Source organism: Chinchilla lanigera, unplaced genomic scaffold, assembly GCF_000276665.1.
Source record: "Chinchilla lanigera isolate Chin_1 unplaced genomic scaffold, ChiLan1.0 scaffold00075, whole genome shotgun sequence".
Taxonomy (NCBI): domain Eukaryota; kingdom Metazoa; phylum Chordata; class Mammalia; order Rodentia; family Chinchillidae; genus Chinchilla; species Chinchilla lanigera.
The window spans coordinates 10,256,090-10,263,486 of NW_004955476.1; positions in this window are offsets into that span (position 1 = coordinate 10,256,090).

Sequence of the window (7,397 nt, forward strand, 5' to 3'; positions counted from 1 at the left end):
TGAATAATGCAAGGCTGCACACCAGCGCGTGGTGCAAAGCGGAGGAAGAAAATTAGCATGTTCATCTTGGCTTGGAAAAATTAGGAAAAATTCACAGAAGGAGCTGGGGCTTTCTGGGGAGAGATGTGTGGCTGCTGAAAGAGCTGCTGGGTGCTCCTTGGCGGTCTTTGGGGACCGAGGACAGTCACACCTAGGGGCCACAGGCAGGGCCCAGGACGCCTCTTCCCCCGTGAGTGTCTTCTCCATTACGGGTACAGGACTGAGCTCTTCTTCCACTCCATTAAGGAATTGTCCTCTCCTGAAACACAAAGACCTCTGTATGTAGAGATGGCTCCAAAACACAGCCCCTTCCACTCTGCCCCTAGACTGTCTGTCATGCATTTGATCAAGAAACATGCCAGACTCACAAAAGGTATAAAGAATCGCCATGGTAAGAAGTTGATAATAAAAACGAGACCTGACTTAGCAGCTCCCTGTGTGCACATCCCTGGCTTCGTATATCAGTTATGACAGTGAGGCTGAGACCCCTTCGGCCCCCAACCCAGACGCAGTGCCTCCCTGACCCCCTCAGCTCTCAGCCCCGGAAGCAGCTGCCGTCTTCAATATGAGGCGTGTCCCTGCCAACTGGGGGAGGGGAGGTTACACCGACTTCTTATTTCCCACCCCTTCCTGCATGCGCCCCACCTTCTACAAAGCCAGCGTCATCTTTCAGCAAAGCTACTCACTCGGGACACACTGACTACAGTCTCCTGACCAGCGCCCTGCCTCTAGGGTCTCCTCCATCACTCGTCCCCAGCGCTGCAGTCACGGTGCTAGAGCCCAGCTCAAGGAGTCAGACAGCTCCCTGTCACCTGTGCGTCGAGGTTCAGACACCTTAGCGCAGAATCCTACACGCAGTTCCGCGTTGCCGGGGCCCTTGGGGGCCTTGGAAGGGTGAGGGTAAGGACCGAGGTGGGATTAGAGTCTCCATCAGTTGCGCAGCTAGTGGGGCCCTGGACATGCGCCTGCAGAGTTGCAACAGCAGATGCCTGCAGTGTGTTTTCTCACTTTGGTAGGAAGAGTTAACAGAACTGTCCTGGCCCTGTTTCCCACCACAGCATGTGCGCCTGTCTCACTCTTTGGAGTTCCCATTTCCTGTTGGAGACAACACCGTGGACGAGCGGGAGAGGTCTGTAGTCTGGTCACCCGGACCCCTTTGCCCATCTTCTGTAACTCTAGAGTTACAGCTGGGACATTGGCACCTAGGTAAAGGCCAGGTCTCTCAACTTCCTGTGGAATCTGAGGTTTGATTTTACCCCACTTGCTAGTAACTAAGCTAGCATGTTTGTGCTTCATCAGTGCTGACAAACTACACAAGGCTCCCAGGTCAGAGATGAAGAATCTCAGCCCTCACCTCTCCACTGAGCTGAACCTCGGCTCCGCTTGGCTCCAGGCTTCCCGATGTTCCCAGGTGAACGCCATCCACACAAGGGTTCTGTGGTAACTGGGAACAAGCCCGGGGAGTCGTCTCTCGCGGCCAGCAGTCAACAGCACGCTGCACGTCCCTGGCAGTGTGTGCACAGGGGTGGGTGGGGATGGGTCATGCTAGCTCACTTCCTGTCTGCAGAAACACTCCTCAGAAGCGGCCCGTGTGCATCCAGTGAGACAGGCGGGCAGGGGAGAGCCTGAGGTCTTCTCTCCCCAGTGGTTCTCTGGGATTGGATGTGACCCGGTGAGTGTGTGCAGAGGATCTGCTGTCAGCTTAGAGCGTTTGCTGTGTACTGGCATGAAGGGAAGTGGACTTCCGGCCTCCTGAGCCGCCACCACCTTCGTCTGTTACAGCACCAGGGCCCAGCACCCAGCAGCGTCTCACTCAGAAGCACCTTGGTGAGCAGGTGGACCCCAGGATGACGTCACGCAGAGCCAGGGCCGTGTGTTAATTCATTAGAGAACCACAGTCATCTTTGAAGAGGGCTCCGCCGCCTCCGTTTTACCACTGGACGTCAGTTTCAAACATTCTCGAGGGACTAAACGTGGCCGAATGGACCCAGTTCTGGACGGAGAAGTGCCGAAGTGCCGAGCCCAGGTGGGCTGCAGTTGGCCACCCTCTGTCTGGGTTCCAGTTGCAGCTTCTTCTTTCTCTCTCACCCCACCTGTCCGTGACTGCCATCTCTCTCTCTGTCTTCCTTCCCTTCCTCACTATTGAATTCTCCCATATTCATATTCATCAGTTTCCTGTCCCTGGGACAAAATGCCTGACACCCCCAGTTTAAAGGTGGGGAGTCGTGGTCACCCGCTCCAGGGCAGGAGCAGCGTGAGGGTGGTGCTCGGTCAGCGGCAGCCAGGAAGCTGAGGGAGTCGCTGAGGATGAGAACGCAGCCTTCTGGTCACACCTCAGTGACTCCCTCCGGCCAGCCCCACCACCCACGGGGCATTTGGCTACATATGCGTCATGTCGGGACGGGTCACTGAGGACCACAGCACCCACCACGCCTCTGAGCAAGCAGACCCTGGGGAGATGCTCCGGATGGAAGCCCGAGCACCCGCCTTCAGTACACACCACCCTGTACTGCGGGAAAAGAGCTGAAAGTCGCAGTGGGGTGAGCTCGGCACATCACCTTCTCTCTGAGCCTCCAGCTTTCCCATCAGAGCTGGGGTTGCATCGATAACTGTAACTGTCACCGTATTTATCTTACACCATGAGCGCAAGGCCACCAGAGATGAACAGCATCGGAGGTCTCTGCCAGTTGCAGCCCATTCTGGACGCAGTGGCTGCTGCTCTGCTCTCCCCCCATGTGGCGCCAGCATCCTCTCCGCCCTCAGACAAAGGCATTGTAGGGACTGGGCTGAAACACAGTTCCTAAATCTGCTGCATTTGGACTGCTGGAGGTGGAGTCCAGAAAACCGTTCCCCAAGCCCAGCCAGTGATGTCCGTTTGCTCACAGGCGACGCCCATGCGCAGTCAGCTGAAGTCAGGTTTGAAGCGCTCCAGAAGCCCTGAGCTGTGGTTTGAATGCGCCCGAGTTTCCTGTGTTAGAGACCCGGCCCTTGCAGCTGTGCTGAGAAATGCTCTTCTAGGGTCTCCAGCAGGACCGGCTGGGCCTGGGCTGACTCCGCCCCGTGCTCCACTGCCAGACAAGCCCTGCATCCACATGGGCGTCGCTGGGCTCCGGTCTCCTGGGAGCTCATCACTAACTTGCCTCAGAGCAAGCCAGGGATCCAGAATTCCTCGCATCCCACTTCCAAGCCTTGTCCAAGGAGAAGTCTTATTTCAACCATTTTCAAGAGTCACAGAAAGGGAAGGGACGCTCGGATGAGGATTTCGTTAAAAGAAAAGAAAATCTGCCCAGGAGAAGAGAACCCCAGGGGGAGTCCCACGTGAGGATGAGCGCACCCAGCTCCGCGTCTCTCTGGAGCTGGGGGCCCAGGCCCTGCGTGGCGGGCTCTGAGGTCCCTCCTGGCTGCGGGAGGACTCGGGCAGTGGAGCAGGTCCAGCGAAGGGCAGCAAAGCCCTACAGCCTGATTCCCCGCTTTACTTTCTCCCAGCCCGATGTCCTGAGCTGCCCAGTGGAGGGAGTGAAGTGGGCGCTGGACCCAGAATGGCCTCACCCCGCTCATTCCAGGAGGCCCTTCTCTCCATGTGCAGGGGAGGAGGGGCAGGGCCAGCATGGGCTCGGGAGGGCGCCCTCTCGTTCATGTCCACTCTGAGGGCCCAGAGTGCGGCCCTGACAGGGACAGCAGAGCCCATGATGAAGAGGCCCTGGCCCAAGGAGAGGGCTGGGGAGGGCACGGCACAGGCGGCCCCAGGGCGTCCACGGCAGACTCTCTGGAGGCTAAAGACAGGCGGGAAGAGGAAGGACCTTCCGGCGGGAAGGGAGGAGAGAAGGAAAGGAAGAAACAGGGGCCAGGGAGGGGCCAGCAGGACGGCGAGGACCTCAGGAGTAGACCCAGAGCCTGGAAGGACAGGACGGGGTCTAAGCCCTACTGCCCGGGGCTGGTGTTGCTTTTGATGGGGCTCCCTGCCCAGACATTTGGCCTTGCTGGGTTACAGCAGGCAAACCCACAAAATGGGGACGGCGGCCGCCTCTGGTGACGGGGTTGTGGAGGATCCTCTTGCTTTGTTTTCCTTTATTTGACCCCGCGTCCTGTTCGGTGCATCTGTGCGATTCTCAAACAGGACACAGGACAGCCGTTCACGGGAGCGGCGGTCGCCTCTGAGCTCGTCGCGGCCGCCGTGCAGCAGGTGTCCAGCAGGTGGCGCCCTGGTGACGCCGCTCCCAGACCCCTGGAGGAGCCCGGCTCTGGGCGCTGCTGCTGCACCAGCTCCCGGCAGAGGACGCGTCCTGGGAAGGGCTGGTGAGGGGCCGGCAGGCTCGGGCGCTCAAGGCCCAGCTCTGCTGTCAGCAGGAGCCAGGCGTCAGGCCCGGCGTGGCTGGAGAGACGCCCTCTCCTCCGCCTCCGCCCCACTTTGGTCCCGGCTCCCCCGGGGCACTGGAGGCTGAGTCCAGCTGCGCCCCTGAGTGGGCATTTCCGGATCTCTCTGGATTTGCAGCCCCCGAGCCCAGGGCCACGGAGGTGCAGGCAGCTTTGTCACCCACGGTGCCCTCTGCTCCGGCCGGGAGGTCAGACTTGGGCCCACATGGGCCATCAGCACAGGAAGCAGGAGCGGCTGGGCAGAGCCCCTCGGGGGCCCCTGGGCACTGCCGGGCACAGCCTGAGCCTGGCCTGCAGGGGACACCCGCCCCGCCTCTCCATGTCCGCCCTAGCCCTCACAGGCAGCTGTCCCCAAGGAAGCAGGGAACCCGGAGCGGGGCTGGCAGTGTCCCCCAGACCCAGGGGGCAGGCCTGGCACATGGGCCTCACCAAGGTCTGAGCTCGTCCTGAACCCCCAGCCGCTCCATGCTGACGGGGGAGGGGACGGGGAGGAAGGGCCCACAGCTGCCCTCAGGGGCTGCCCGGCCGCACGAGGCCCTCCCGTGCACTCTGCCTGAGATCAGAAGGGACCCAGCGGGCGACAAGCCCAGCAGCCTCTGCGTGTGCCCCGTCACACACACTCCGAGCTGCTCGTGGTGGGGTCCCCAGCAACAACGGCGACAGCCACAGGGAGCACCGGACATGCGCCTGTGTCCCCAAGGCGAGCTTAGAGCCGGCTGTGTCACCCCGCCACCTCCTCCTGCCAGCTCGGCCCACTGCCCAGACCCACGCCTGGGTCTCCACGTCCCGCGTGTGTGGGCGACAGTGAAGGGGTGAGGTCCCCGCCAGGGCGCTCTGAGCCCCGAGAGCAGATTTTGAGCCGCACAGTGTGGCTCTGGGGGGCACCACATGTGAGTAGCGTGATCTTCAGGTCGAGGAACCACAGCATGGAGACCAACCCCACGGGCCCTCTGTGATGCTGGGGGAAGCCTGGGACCTACAGGGTTCGGGGGCAGGGACACAGCATGCTCAGGGCAGGGCTGCCGACCGCGTCTGCGGAGGCTTCCCAGTGTTGGAGTGTGCCTGAGGCCCTGCGGAGGCACAGCCTGGGGACACCACCGGCACAAGGCCAGCTCTCAGGCACCACTCTATCCCTTGACACACTGGACAGGCCGCTGCAAACACGTCTTCCGGGGAGAGACCACCGCGAGTGTGCAGCGTGGTCATGTTAACCCCCACTCACCGGGAAGGACAGTGCAGCATGCAGGGGCCCGCGTGGCTCTGTCCCCTGAGCTGGCGGCTGGGACACCAGGACATCTCTGGTGATGCCCACCCCAGAGACACTGGGGCCCAGGGGAGGGAGGGAAGCATGCTGCAAGGCCAGCGCAGGCCAGAGCCCTACGGGCGCCGCAAGCCGCAGTGCGGGAGACGCTGGCCAGCAGGGGCACTCACTGCCAGGACAGTCTGGGTTGAGAGCCCTTGCTGCGCACCGCTTTTAGGACTTCTCCCAGGACTCCTCCCAAAAGCTTATAGGGCCTCAGAGGAGGCAGCCAGGGTCCTGTGGCATGGGAAGTGGGCCAGAGGGACACAGGCCATACGAGGACCCTTGTTGTCACTTGGAGGCCACCCTGCGAGTTGCAGAGGGGCTCCTGAGAGACACTCCTTCCCGTGCTGTGGAGAAGACACCCATGCACAGGGGGCAAGGGGTGAATCCGGGGCACCGCGTGGCACCAGCACCCCTGGTCCGTGTCCAGGCTGCAGACTGTGCGTCTGATTGTCCCCCGGAGCAGGGGACAGGAGACATGGGCGTGCAAAACGCAGGAGGTGCTGCTGCTCTAGCCGCTCCAGACACAAGCGTGGGACACCTCTGGGCGCCCTCGCCTCGAGCTACACCTCCCCCGAAGCTGCAGCACCTCACTCAGCCCTGCAGCTAGCAGAGGGGGACCGCGAGTGTCACGCCAGGGACACCAGGCTCCGCACACAAACAGCAGATGAGACGCGCTCCGTGGAGCTGAATTTTAATTGATGCTTTCTGCAACCAGCGTCCCCTGCCCCGCAGATGACGGCGGGGTGTGGCTTAATGCCACAATTAGCACGCAGCCCCACAACAAACACGGTAAACACTAATCATATTAAACGTGAAGGCAGGCTTGGGCACGCTTGAAGAGCAGTGGGGTTTAACATTTTTATTTTACAGGAGACAAAGCAGCGGCGGGGGGATTCTTGGGGCGTCAGCCCTGCAAGGAAATCATGTAACATTCTGGAATTTATATAAAAATTACAGCTTTGCTCTGTTTCACACTATATATAGTAATTTAATCATTTGCAGCTGATTAATTTCTGTGAAGGAAAATGTAGCATTATTCATTGCTAATGGGCTCCAAGGTTTGAATTCTAATTGTGAGCTGGGCTCGGTGTAAGTGTAAATTAGCAATTAGCTTGGGCAAGGGACAGCGAGGTTGACCCAGAGCGGCCTGCTGACGTGTGCCCAGTGGGCAGGCGGGCAGGGACAGGGCATCAGGGGACGCGGCCACAGAGCCTGCTCCGCTGCATTCATGATTACAGCTCCCAGCAGGCGCAGAGCGCAGTTTCATTTCAGAAAACATTTTCTTATCCATTTGTCTCTCTCGAGTCTTGGCCTACATCTGGATAGGGGCTCTTGTGTCCCATTTCACAGCAGAGAAACTGAGGCACAGAGAAATCAAGGTCACATTGAGGAAGGACATACTGCGGCAAGATTTGAGCCCAAGAGTCCTGACCTCCAAGTCGGTATTCTTTCCATGGCAAGATATCTTCTGGATCTGGGCATGGTGACACACAAGCCTAGCACTCTGGGAGGATGGGGCAGGAAGATCAGAAATTCAAGCCCAGCCTGGGAAATGTAGTGAATTCACAAGATGCTAATCCTGCCTCAAAATAAAAAAGGGTGGGGATATGTGTCAGTGCAAAGATCCTGGGTTCAATCCATAGCAACACAAAGGTAGGAGAGAAGAAAAGAAGAGAGA